The sequence below is a fragment of the Lissotriton vulgaris genome, chromosome 2_1 (assembly GCF_964263255.1).
Source record: "Lissotriton vulgaris chromosome 2_1, aLisVul1.2, whole genome shotgun sequence".
NCBI lineage: Eukaryota > Metazoa > Chordata > Amphibia > Caudata > Salamandridae > Lissotriton > Lissotriton vulgaris.
In genome coordinates, this window is record NC_141687.1 from 677,160,018 (window position 1) to 677,174,890 (window position 14,873).

Below are 14,873 nucleotides of genomic sequence, written 5' to 3' on the forward strand. Positions count from 1 at the left end.
CATTCACAATTCAGAGGCAAAGAAATGAATGGGCATATCTTGTGTTCTCACCTCAACTTTCACATCGGTTTTAATAAACATGAATTTGCTTGTCAAAAGCTTGCACTATCCAGCACCTTTCATGACCTTTCTCATCCCTAAAAGTGTCTGTCACAACCCAAACCTGACATGAATTATGATAGCCATGACCATGTCTGTTTATTTCTTCTTTTTTGTCTAATTTAATTTATTTCATTGTTATAGGTCATCTATTGCTGGCCCACCTATCCAAGCCTTATATTAACAATATCATGTTTTGATATATGTAAAAAGAATTTAGGCCTTGTATGAACTGATATGTGTGCATGATTAGCCTTTCAAACAATCCATAGGTACAATTGGTATAGGCTATCCATAAACAAACAGATGTCTTCATAACACGGTTAAATATTGTATATCCTCTATTTTCGTGTCCATACAACTGTGAAAATGTATAAAAAAAAATTTTTATAACTAAATCTATAAAAGAAATAAATATTTTTGAAATACATTTTTCTCTTCCATTACTAGTCTTTTAGTATGTCAATTTATGTTTAGGTCCACTTGGTTATCCATTTCCTAAATAATCGATTCACACATTGTTATACTCCCTAATGTAGGAAAATAATTTATGGGTGATGTAACGACCGGATTTTCAGACTAGATATCACCAGCTCACCAAGACACCACCAATCCAGCTGAAACGTAACCATCTCCCTCCCGAGAGCTTACTTACCAAAGTACCTAGGTACCTTCCTGGGGATGGGGAATTGGCAATATTCAAGCCCATATCATCAAAGACACCACTAAATCTATAGGGATTACTAGAAATAATGACTGATTACTAAGGAATTCCATATTCTACACCACACTCATACCTTATAGTCTTGCGGTAACTTAGGCCCAGACTATGCTACCCTCCTACTCACAGTGAAGGGGGCAGTTCTGATTACTTACCATTACACACTGACCACAATCAGTGCTCACACAAGCCACAATCCTGTGGGTATATACATTGACCACAATCAATGCTCTCATTAATGCCACTCTCTCTAGCAGCAATCTCACTACGCACCGTATCCTCCCGGTGTTCTCACAAGCCACAATCATGTGGGTATACACATTGATCACAATCAATGCTCTCACTAATGCCACTCTCTCTAGCGGCAATCTCTGTCCTATGAATACCTTCAGCTCTCTCTCTCTCTGTTGGGAAGTTTCTCTATATATATCTAATATCTACTGGGAATGTAATATTATATTTTATGTGGTAGATAGACAGTTCAATCCTCTCACACAAGAATGGCCAAATTACAATATGCAAAGGTTATTCTATGATATAAGTGCTTCCTGCTCCCTTGCTCAGTTACCACTTACCCGGACGGGAAACGCATCCGTCCACATAACAGCACTGACTAGAAGAAAGGTTAACTTTACCATGAAAAAACAACAGTTACACAATGGTTCACTAAGAACTGGGGTCTCTTTATTACACAATAGCAAATTATAACATCACAATAACTAGCAATCTAGGCATAGCCTGAAAAGTAAAGGGAAAAAAAACACATCTAAGGAATAAAGCTTTATTGCTAGCACATCCACATATAGCTAACAGGAACTGCAAATAGCTGAAAAGGAAAATGGATTATAACAGACTGCACACCGCTGAAAGAAAAGGGATTAATCAGTGCAACAATACAGTAGGGAATATAGCTTAGGAAATAAAGGAAAATAATAATGTATATATATATATATATGGGCACTAATATAACAGGACAGATATCACCTGATTATTATGAAGTCTTGTTCTAGCTGTCATCTGGTTCCCTCTCTTATCTGTGCCTTGGCTCATCTCAGATTCTCCCCTGCACTCTTGGACACACATCTGCGCCGATCACTCTGCACTGGATTCCTCTCTCCCACGAACTGTCTTCACCTTCCAACTTCAGTCTAATGATATAGTTTCTGCTGCTCTGATAACCGTTCGCTCCACTAGCTTCTTCACTCTGTCTGATTGTTCCAGCTCCAATGTCCAACTAACTCCAGCTGCTCCCACAGACTAATCCACGATATAACTTCAGTCTCTTCCAAAAGGTATCACTCCAAACTCCAGCTGTTAACTGCCTGCTCCAACTGATCACAACTCCTTCTGAAAAGTAACTGCTTCTGCTCCAAAAACCATCTGCCTTCTACCATTACAAGATTCATCTGACTGCTCCAAGATCCATCTGACCGCTCTCTTCAACTCCAAAAACCATCTGACTGCTCTCTTCAGCTCCAAACACCATCTGACCACTCTGCCTCTCTGCACTTCGCTAATATGGAATGCTCTCCCCTAGTGGAAAGTTCCAGCCAGTAGCCTCCTCCCACCAAATCCATGTACCAGGCTCCCTGCTCCAGACGCCCTCACAGTGATCAACTGCTTGTTTCGTCTAGAGACTTGAGCCCAGGGACATTTCTTGATAAGATTCAGCTCCAGCCGGTTCTCTCTAGTTTGCAAAGAGCGAACAACACCTCATAACTAAAACATCACACTTGACCTACATGCATCTCAGTCTGCAGAGGCAGAAAGCAAAATGGAGTCTCTCTGGTTCTGGGCCTTGTAGGCCCGAAAAGGATGAAATAGACACTTAGCTCTATACACAAACCCTACCAATAGGTAATATAAAGTCAGAACTACAGGATCCACCCTCTACTATAGGTAGAATGATGAAAGGACACATAATTATGTCAACGCCAATAGGCAATAGATGGATTAGAGTCAGGAATAAGGGATCTATCATCATATAAAGCGGCTATCCTCTAGTTTATGCTTCTACGTCTGAAAAGAGGCCTGAAAAGGACCAAAACAAGCTAAGACTAGGGATCTAGGATGGTAGCAAGCTAAAGTCACCATCACTCAGAAATAGAACCAAAAACCCGGTCACTACAGGTACCCCTTTTTGTTGCATAAACAACCCAAACCCTAGCAGCCAGTCAGAAGCTATGTGCAATCAGACATTTCCAGGTTACCACACAGGATAGTTCTTTGATTTTCCAGTAGAGCGGGGACAGTATCTATCATGTCAGGTATGACTTACACTTGACTGACACTTTCCAGACTACAGCCTTTTTATGAGCAATCACCTTGTGTGAAATATATTGTGATGGGTACATAATTATCTAGGATCCAAAAGCTAATACGTATTTTTATTTGACGTTACTATATATATATATATATATATATATATATATATATATATATATATATATATATATATATATATATATATATATATATATTTTTTTTTTTTTTATATATATTTTTATTTTCTCTATTATAGGGCGCCTCCTCAGTTGGGGTGCTGATCTCTGCATGGTAATATATAGGAAAAACTAAGAAAGTTTATTAAATTTGGACATAATTATAGTACAAAATATGCTTATGTTACATATTAGTATGAATTAGTTTTATTTATTTATTTGTTATGAAGAACAAAGGAAAGAATTGTGCTAGCACTTTTAGCTTATTTTTATTTACATCTTTAAATCTTTAATGAATTTAAGTATATTAAATTCAATGAAAAATATTTTTTGTAATTTTGAATTAAAAAATCAATTCCCACCAAAAGAAAAAAAAAGGATTGTATTGTGCATTTATAATTATCAAAAGTAATTTCAAAATGTTTTATTAAATTGTAATGTTACATGAATTTGTGTAAATCAAAAAAGGTTGTTAACATTTTCAAAATATGTACATGACTAGATAACATAAGTTTTATTTGCATATATTCTTAATATTAAATTTTATTTATTTATATTTTTAGATTTTTTTAAATCATTGTATTTATGGTAAAATTATTTCCAAAGGGGTTTTATTTGAAGTCCTTTCAACCATTATTTCCATGGGAGGGTGTTGTAGTTTCAGTGGTTGGCAATGCGTGGTGCTGGACTTACTACTGATTCTTTTTGACAGTAGTAACTCACAGTAATGCATTTTGCTCCACCCCCTTTTTCAGGGGGTGGAGAAGTATAAGTGTACACTTTTGAGTTACTTTACACTGGTTTTGCTGATCCGATAAGTAGCAAAGTTACTAGAAAGTGTAAGAGTAAACTTACATGTGTAAATTACTCACAAGTTGTCTAAGTAAATAACCCCCATCATTCTTTGGCTAGTGCTACAAGCCCAATCTGTTTCAAATGCACAATCTTATACTTTCTTTCTAAATAATAAAAGGTACTTAGGCTAGAACACGAAAATCGAAAATCCCCCTGTAAAGTTGTCCATAAATTCATATTAATGTGTGAATAATATTATTTGCCCTACATTGTGTTTTTGGCAAATCCCTTAACTATAGCACTCCACCCCTTTTCCCTGATTATTTGTAGATTACGACCTGCTCTTGCTAAGAAGTGAATATACTTCCCCATTGCATTTTTGTGAGTCGTGCCTAGAACTGCTGGTGTAATTTTCGTAAAGCCCAGCATATATTTTGAGAATTGCAGGGTCTAATATGAAGATTATATCATGGGTTTCTCTTGTAAGCTTTGACTTTTCCACCTGTTTACTGCCTCATACCTCGAAGCCTGAGTTTTTGCTACATCCTTAGTAAGGGCAAATATTTCCAACATGCCAGTAAAGCTTTTCTTTTCTATACACATCACCGGCTCCCACGATTCACCATGTTGCTGGGATATGGTATAGCTAAGGACCACATTCCACGCTCAATGCGTCACTTCAGTGGAAGTGACGTTCGTTACCGTTATGAAGCAAAATTTGAAACAACTGAATAATGACAATTTTTGGTGAGCAGAGCACTCGTAAGTTCTCCAACGGGATCTGCAAAGTGGTAGATTTCATTGGTTTTGCGTTTTGCAGTGAAAGAAAGCAAGAGAACCCCCATATGGCCGGGATGCCTGTCACCCCCTCCCAACACAATCCCCAAGGATGGGAAGACGGACGCAGTTCTGAACTTTTGGAAGGCGGGAGGGAGTTACCCTCCCGGCCGTATTTATTAAAATATGAAACAAAATTAAAACATTAAAATAACAGTTTCATATCATGTAAAATTTTCATTTATTACATTATGATGAAGACACGTTGATTGGTTAACCTTAACAAATCTCTAGTACAAAGGTTTTCCTAGCCGAGTCTAACATCCTGCCAATGCATACTTTTCTAAATTAAAATTGTACATCCTAGCATTACGGGCCAACGGCAAGGTCGCAACCGGTGTCAGATCCCAACTACCAGAACTCCCCCCTCATGGTGTGAGGGCGGGCGCACAGAGGACTGTACCTCTGTGCCAACTCCAATTTCCCTTGTCTTCGCGGGGGCCCTCTATTTAACTCGACGCCATCTTCATGGTCGTCCGAGGACTCGTGTGAGGTGTCTAGAAGGTAGCGTGGACCCCCCTCCCACCCCACACTGCTTCTCATATCCGCCGTCGCGGATATCCTGGCCCCGGGAAATTCGTAGGAGGGGCATCGAGCCACCTCCTCCCCTGGAAGGGGCCTATAACCACCTTCCCTTAGGTGACCCCATACTTAGTGGGTGCCGCCTCCCCGTTTGAGGGGCCAATGGCCGCCTTCCCCCGGGCGCTCCCATCCATAATGGGTGGCGCCCCCCCTCTAGGGATCTTGAAATTACTGCTCACCGATCATGACCTTACCGCCCGACCAAATAATAAATACGACGTTGGTTTACCTACTAAGAAAGAAAAAATAACCTCTAAATTGCAATCCTTTATTACTTATACATTCGACACATCCTTCAACAAGACTGTTATACTCCGCTCTATCAAGGAAGGAAAATTGTCATGAACAAATCACTTTATTGCAGTACCAACATCGACATTTTTATTAACGACTAAACCAGGAGAGAAAAGATGTTTATCAAAGCAAAACATTTTATTGCAGTACTAACTTTGCCATAAGGGGCTGGTGGGTGGGTTCAAAATTGCTCCTTGTTCCGTCGAGGGCTCACGTGCAACGAGGGGTGCAGCTTCCTAGCACAGGAACAAGAGGATGCTTCTTCGGATTGCTGCTCCTTTTATTCTTCTTCGGGAGGGCGTGTACCCTCCTCCGGTACGCCTACGGGGCGTGGCCAACGGTGTAGGTGTCTAGGACAACCCCTCTTGGGCGGGAAAAGGCGCGCCCCGGATACGCCGCTTCGGGCATACCAGCCGTGACACGCCCCCCGCACAAAATGGTTTCCCGGGAGGATCCGGGCCCCCGACCATACGTTCGGGGGGACCGAGTGGTCGCCCCTTTCCATATGGCCGGGATGCCTGTCACCCCCTCCCAACACAATCCCCAAGGATGGGAAGACGGACGCAGTTCTGAACTTTTGGAAGGCGGGAGGGAGTTACCCTCCCGGCCGTATTTATTAAAATATGAAACAAAATTAAAACATTAAAATAACAGTTTCATATCATGTACAATTTTCATTTATTACATTATGATGAAGACACGTTGATTGGCTAACCTTAACAAATCTCTAGTACAAAGGTTTTCCTAGCCGAGTCTAACATCCTGCCAATGCATACTTTTCTAAATTAAAATTGTACATCCTAGCATTACGGGCCAACGGCAAGGTCGCAACCGGTGTCAGATCCCAACTACCAGAACTCCCCCCTCACGGTGTGAGGGCGGGCGCACAGAGGACTGTACCTCTGTGCCAACTCCAATTTCCCTTGTCTTCGCGGGGGCCCTCTATTTAACTCGACGCCATCTTAATGGTCGTCCGAGGACTCGTGTGAGGTGTCTAGAAGGTAGCGTGGACCCCCCTCCCACCCCACACTGCTTCTCATATCCGCCGTCGCGGATATCCTGGCCCCGGGAAATTCGTAGGAGGGGCATCGAGCCACCTCCTCCCCTGGAAGGGGCCTATGACCACCTTCCCTTAGGCGACCCCATACTTAGTGGGTGCCGCCTCCCCGTTTGAGGGGCCAATGGCCGCCTCCCCCCGGGCGCTCCCATCCATAATGGGTGGCGCCCCCCCTCTAGGGATCTTGAAATTACTGCTCACCGATCATGACCTTACCGCCACAGGCCGGATGGTTGACCGGCTATCTGGCCCCCCACAAACTCCTACTAAAGGTCATACTTTTACAAACCCCTTAACCACGCTAGGAAATCTCCTATGAGTAAGACATTCCCCTCCCGGGATAAATGGACCCCATCCTCAATAGACATGTGATCCCCCCGAATACATCCATGCGGAATACAGTGCAACTGCGCCGAGCGAAACAACCTACTAAGTTTGTTATTGACCTTTTTTACTGAATTGTTCAGCGCTGACACAGAGAGGCCCCCCCGCCACACCTTCCTGGGAATCATGTGTGACCATGCTATCGTGCACCCCGGGATCCTTCTCGCCAGCCAGCTAACAGTAGATAGAACCCCCTCGAGTAGCACTCGCCGACCAAGTGTCACTAAGTCATTGCCTCCCAGGTGTACTATGATTACGGACGGCGGTGACCTTGTCCGCCCTAACAGTCCCTCAATAAAACATTGAAACTGGTCAATACAGAGCCCGCCCCTTCTGTGGAAGGTCACCCTGTACCCGTATTCCCCAGCCGCGTGAATCACGTCACCTGCTTTGAATACGTCCCCGGCCCGCCTCACGTATGAGTGGCCCACGACCCACACCACTTTTTCCTCAGCCGATGATCTCTGACCGCTGGTCCCCAGGTGCCGGGTCGACGGCACAGTCCGCCCCGCATAGCATGCTCGCGAAACTGTAAACCAAACAGAAGACAAGAGGCGTGAGTGCATGACAGTGGCTTCATACATGTGCAACCGCACATACCTCTTATAACAGTTCGAGGACCATCGCCCCAGTTGTTTCACCTTCTCAACACTCTGACCCCTGGCTGTAGCTTCTGTAGCAGCCCCTATCCTAAAGGAATGGGTCCCGAAATCGCCCGGGTCCAAGCCCGCCGCTGCGATTGCCATCGTTAGCACCCGCTGGAACTGAAACCTTGTCAGTGGGGTGGCGTCGATGTGTCTCAGCAAGCTTCCCCCCCATGCATCCGCCCTTCGCGCCAAATATTCCTCAAAGCACTTTACCGGGCAGATGGGGGACCCTCGCATGCGCTGGACAACAATACTGTCTCCCATAGCACCCTGATCGGTCTTGGACCTGGCTATCGTGATCACCATTGTATCACCCTTGATCAGAATGTGATCCCGACACAACCATCCCTCTACATCTTTCTTATTTCTTGCTACCAGCTCGCTCACCCGCATGGCCCCATGGAACGCTAATGCGAAAGCGGCCTGGAACAGCACTGCTTCAAACTGGGAGGAACATGTCGTGGGGAGTATTGACATCATCAGGGACAACCTTTCTAACCCAATCGGGCGCCTTTCATCTACTTTCCGACCCTCAAGGCGTTGCCAACCCCAAAGGGCCTTCTTTAACAAAAAGGAAGATGTGGGGTCCTTGATGCCATGAGCTTGCGCCATGAATGAAATGGCGGCTCGGTGCCTATTGGCTGTTGCCGCTGATCGGCCTGCCCTGTGTAGTGCTACCAGAAAATTCAAGACGCACTCCTCCTGACCCCACTTGACCTCCCCTGCCGGACCCAAAAATGCACAATAGGAACGAAACGCTCCTTCGTATGCCTTCCATGTCCTGGGGGCTAAGCTTGCTGCCACGAGGTCTTGTAATCGGGGGCACCGAGTAGCCAGAGTGCTTCGGGGAATGGTGCCGCCGCCAGGTCCGCGGAGGGTATATAACCCCTGAACGCCTGCATGTGTGAACGAGAGAGTGCATCAGCCGCCTGGTTCAGTACACCTGGCACATGCTTCGCCCTGAATTGTACGTTCAATCTCATGCAAAGGAGTACAATTTCCTTCAGTAATCTAAGTATCCACTTGCAGCGTGCTGCCTGACTATTTATACATTCAACAACAGTCATATTGTCGGACCAGAACACCACAGAGCGATCTCTAAACTCATCTGGCCACGCCATCAGAGCCACAAGAATGGGGAACAACTCAAGAAACCCAATGTTACCTGTGAGACCGCTGGTGTGCCACCACGTCGGCCATGTTTGCGCCGACCATCGATTACCAAAGATGGCGCCAAATCCAACGCTCCCCGCTGAGTCGGTCCACAAACCCAGCTCGTCCGAGGACGCTGGTGGTTTGTTCCACACCACTTGACCGTTGAAATCCGCCAGAAATGCCAACCATATGCGCATGTCCTGGCGAACTTCTGCAGACAGTCTCGTGCGATGGTGTCCTTCCTTGAGACCGACCATGGCTTGTGCAATAGAGCGGGAAAAGGGGCGGGCCATTGGTATCACTCGGAGGGCAAAGTTAAGCTGGCCCACTGCTTGTTGTAGCTGATGGAGCGTGACTTTTTCTTTGCTGATGCACAATTCCAAGGAAGCCCTGAACTTCGCTACCTTCCCCACCGGCAAACGGAAACATCCCTCCACAGAATCGAGCTCAATGCCTAGAAACTCGAGTGAAGTCGATGGTCCAACCGTCTTACCTGGTGCCAATGGCACCCCGAATCGCTCCATGAGAGTGCAAAAATCCCGTAACGCCTTCGCGCACTGAGTGTCGCCGGCTGCCCCCAAGAACAAGAAATCGTCTAGGTAATGCATAATCTGGGTATGACCAGTGGCCTTGGTGAACGCCCATTGCAGGAAAGAACTGAACTTCTCAAAATAAGCACAAGAAATGGAGCAACCCATTGGCATACATCTATCCATGTAGTAACGTCCTTGAAAAACAAAGCCTAACAGACGCTGATCCTGTGGGTGTACCGGGAGCAACCGGAACGCTGACTCGATATCTGGCTTTGCCATCAGCGCTCCGGGCCCCAGGCGATTCAACATGGCGACGGCATCGTCAAAGGATGCGTACCGCACCGAACAAACTCCTGGGTCAATTGCATCATTCACTGAAAGACCCCTCGGAGCTGACAAGTTATGGATCAGCCTAAATTCCCTCGGGTCTTTCTTGGGGACTACTCCCAATGGGGAACAGATAAAATTAGGCACTGGCGGGTGCCTGAATGGGCCAGCAACTCGTCCCAGGGCAACCTCCTTTGCAATCTTCTTTTCTACCACCACAGGATTATGCAGAGCCGACAGTTGGTTCCTACACAGTGACTCCCCACGAAAATACCCCGCCGGGATGTGAAAACCATATAAGAAGCCGTTCCTCAACACCCCAGCGGAGACATGATCAGGGTATTCATTTAGCCAGGGGATCATTGCCATGATATCAATGGGGGAAGGTGGCGGTACGCCATGGTCCCCATCAGACCTGCTTGGCCCCCCCTCTACCCCCTGTATCACCATTCTTGGCTCTGCACAAACTCTCGGGGTGCGAAGAATTTCCTCAACCTGCACACTCATGCCTGAACTTACATGTCCCCTGAGGTCTCGTGCACTTGCCCCTGTTAAAATTCCAACAGACCCCTTTCCTACCCCCGTTCCCTCCATTCCTTGGTTGGTGGTCACCATTGGGGCTCGCTCGAAAGGGCGCCGCTGGCTGACGGCGGGAAGGCCCGGACCCATTCCCGCCAAGCGACGACGACTTCGTCGCGCCCGGCAGGAGCTGTTTCTGCCAAGATATCGAGTCGATACAATCCCACGTCAGAGATGAATCGAACTCCTTGGCCTTACGAAACTTCATATCATAACCTATCCATTCATCACCTTCATATGTCTCATAAAAATCCATTATTCGTGCCTGGTAGCAGGACAATTCGGTCAAAACCTCGGGCTTACGCTCCCCAATAATTGCAGTAAACATCGCAAAGGCCCTGGCCCAATTAGAGATTGTCTCATCAACCCTGAAACCCGCCATCTTTGCTCGCCATACACTCGGGTGCCACAAGTCTTTTTGTGTCTTAACATATTCCATCTCGCGGTGGTCGGTCAACAGGGAAAACATATTAACGTACTTATCTGCCCAGATCATCTCTTTTGTGGCCAGCGGTATATGCTGGACCACCTTTTCCCGTCTTGAGGGCAAAGACCCCTCCCTTGCCATTGGCAGTGCATGCTTACCCGGCTCCATTGCTGTTCCCGCCGTTTTTTCCACACCAACTGCCGGTCCTCCTGGGGTCACCTGTGGGGGGACACAAGGGAGATTCGCCTTCGCGGCATCTCGCGACTGCCGCAACTGCTCTATTAGTAACTTGGCCTCCTCGGCCGTGTCTGTCGGTGCCGTAGCACCCCCTGATTTTTTACCAAGCCATGCGGCCAACTGGGCGGCCAACTCGGGAGGCATGTCTTCCTCGCTGGCGGGCGTAACAACAACCAGAATCGGTTGACCTGCGTCTGGGACCGGTACCGGGGCCTCGACTGGAGTGACCGGGCTTGCCGGGGGTACCTCGGGAATCGGGACTTCACCCCCTGCCGCCCTATTTCTGGCCCTTCTACCTCGCCCCGCAGGGACAACGCCCGGCAATGCAGGGCCTATAACTTTCTTCGGTCTACCCGAATTATTCATCGCTGCCATCTGCTTCTTCATACTTGCCATGTCCTTTATCAGCATTCGAAGCATCTGGTCAGTCCCAGACTTCTTTCCTGCCTTCTTGCCAGGCATCGTTCAATGGATATCCGATCCTTGTTTGCTCAACACGGTCCTGGACCCTTAGGCCGAAGTTCTGAAAGAGAAATGCAAAAGATTACAAGTTCTCAAAATTGCTCCTTGTTCCGTCGAGGGCTCACGTGCAACGAGGGGTGCAGCTTCCTAGCACAGGAACAAGAGGATGCTTCTTCGGATTGCTGCTCCTTTTATTCTTCTTCGGGAGGGCGTGTACCCTCCTCCGGTACGCCTACGGGGCGTGGCCAACGGTGTAGGTGTCTAGGACAACCCCTCTTGGGCGGGAAAAGGCGCGCCCCGGCTACGCCGCTTCGGGCATACCAGCCGTGACACGCCCCCCCGCACAAAATGGTTTCCCGGGAGGATCCGGGCCCCCGACCATACGTTCGGGGGGACCGAGTGGTCGACCCTTTCCATTAGAAATGTTTAAAAAAAAGTAAGAAATGCAGTCTTCTCAGCTAGTAAGTCCCTATTTCTCTCAACACTATACTATGCATTCTGTAGAAATCACAGTTGAAATTGCTGTATTGAAAATTCAGAGGGTCAAAAAGGAAAAATTAAAAAGACCTTGCTTTCACTAGGGGCCGTCACTATTTAAATACATGATTTGTTTCTATTTCGCAAGCGATTCCAGGCAGCAGTAATGTATTCAAAGCCGTTCTCAGAAAAGCAATTCAAACACTTCTTTGTTGAAGCTTCTGCTTCAGTTGGTTTCTTGGAATCCTTTGTCCTATCGCTAGAAGGCTAAATGCAACGGAGTAAATTACAGAATACTATCTTAAACCTGCTTTTGTGAAAGCTTTGCTGGAAACAACTTTTTCTATTGGAAGTCTGAAAGCGAAGGTAACTAGGCCGGTAAAACTATAGTGAAACTATAAGCATTGTTTGATGTATCACAAAGAAAATGCAGCTTCATTGAGAAAATAGACATACGCAATGTAATTATTGTATTTAGGTTTTCACAAACTGTTTCCATTTTGTCGTTAGATCACTGTTGAGTAATTGAACAGTACCTCAAAGCAATTAATTTCACCTGCTTGAGCAGGTCAGATATTGCTACAGGACTAAAATGAAATAAATAAATTGCACGTTATTTAAAGATAAATGTGTTTTACCAAAGTTGAAAGAAGAATGTAAAAAGTAAACCGTCCTTCACTTGTAATTTATTGGAATGCAGGATGCACATTCGTATGCTGGATTTTTTGCATATAAAAACTATGGCTGAGCAATTTGTCTTTTGTTAGCTAGGGCATTATTGTCTACCTACACACATTTAAGTCAGGTGAACACCATTCTTTCTTGCGACAATCTTCTCAGGAGGTGGATATCTCTTGATATGCATCATATTTTTCTCCAGACACCTGCTTACCCATCAGTCCCTGCAATTGTGGCATCTCAAGAAAGCCTGCAGTCTTATGGCACTGATTGTGAATGTTCATTGTTATATTGTATCTTCTTACATTATGCTAGGTACATTTATAACGCAGCTTAGATGGCAAAATATAGTTCTAACCCTCTATGAGTATGTGTGTGCATTTACAAAAATAAATATATACATATGGGCATGGCAACAATTGTTTAAATAAATCCGCCTAACACCAAAATGAGTTAGTGCCTTCTTAAATCGTATATATATATATTCACTAAAAAAACTATAGGTTTCACATCAGTTATAGTTAGCTGGAAATTTTACTGACATAAAACCATTGAAATTCCGCGTTATAGTTAGTTGGACTCACTATAACTTGCGCGTGTAATGCACTGCTGATGACGTCACATATTACATCACTCATGACATGGTCAGTGACATCACTCATGACATCACTGATGACACCATCCAGTGAATATGTGCCTTTCTGAAAAATAAATATGTTTTATATATGTATATGTAAAGGTCGATTAAAGAATAAATGTGTAAATAAGTGTGTAAATGGATGTTTATTTAAAAAAAAATGATTGGTTAACTGGCTTATTAAGTGTATCTTAGTGAATACATATATTAACGAGTAATGTTTAAATATTTAAATGTATGTATCAGTGTTTCACTTTGTGTATAAATGGCTGCATGGGTTGGTGAGTAGCTACATGTGTGTGTATATAGATTATTAGATGTTTTTTTAAAATCAGTATGAGTGTCTGTATGGTTTGGTGGGAGTGTTACTTAGCACATAGATGCATCAATGACTGACTCACTGTTTGTATGTTTTTTGAAGACGGCATATGTGCAATACTGTATGGGTGGATGAGTGTGTATATGCGTGTGTTAGTGAGTGAATGACTGTCTCATTAGTGTCTTTATCAGTAACTACATATGTTTTAATCTAGTATATGTGAGTATTGATGTATGATTGAGTACATGTGAGAGTGAGAGATTGAAAGAGTTCTTGTTTAAATAATTATGTGTTTCTATAAGTGATTGTTTAAGAGAGTAAGTATGTGTAAATTTCCTTAGAAGTAAGGTGGTAGTGTGTGTATAGCTGTATATGCAAATAAATGGATGTTCAATAGTTTATTTGCATGTGTGAGTATGTGTGTGAGTAACTTTTGGATGACTGTCTGTGTGTAACAGGTTGTATAGGTGTATCACTACATATGATGAGTGTATATATGTATGAGTGACTATATAGAACTGTTGGTGAATGAGTGAATGTGTATATAGATGGTGGAATTATTGAATTGGTTGTTGTAACTGGTATGGGTATCTCCATTTTTAAAAAAAATTTAATTTATATTTTTCAATATGTGTTTCATGGGTTACATTACAGTGAAAGGAGGTCTGTCACTCTGTCACAAGGATGATGTCATGAGTGATGTCATGAGTGATGTCACTGACCATGTCATGAGTGATGTAATATGTGACGTCATCAGCAGTGCATTACATGCGCAAGTTATATTGAGTCCAACTAACTATAACGTGGAATTTCAATGGTTTTATGTCAGTAAAATTTCCAGCTAACTATAACTGATGTGAAACCTATGGTTTTTTTAGTGAATTTAATAGGTTTTTTAAATGCTAATTCCTAACTATAACTGGTGTGAAAACCTATGGTTTTTTCAGTGAATTTCATTGGTTTTTTAAATGCTAATTCCCAACTATAACTGGTCTGACACCTATGGTTTTTTCAGTGAATTTCATAGGTTTTTTTAATGCTAATTCCTAACTATAAGTCTCACTTTATAAGTAAGACTGTTAGCGCTCTAGTTGTTTAGAACACTCTGATACATTCTGTCATTGGGCTACAGTTGGGCTATATTTTATCTATATTTTTTTTTGTCTCTGGTGGCCATCTTTGGGC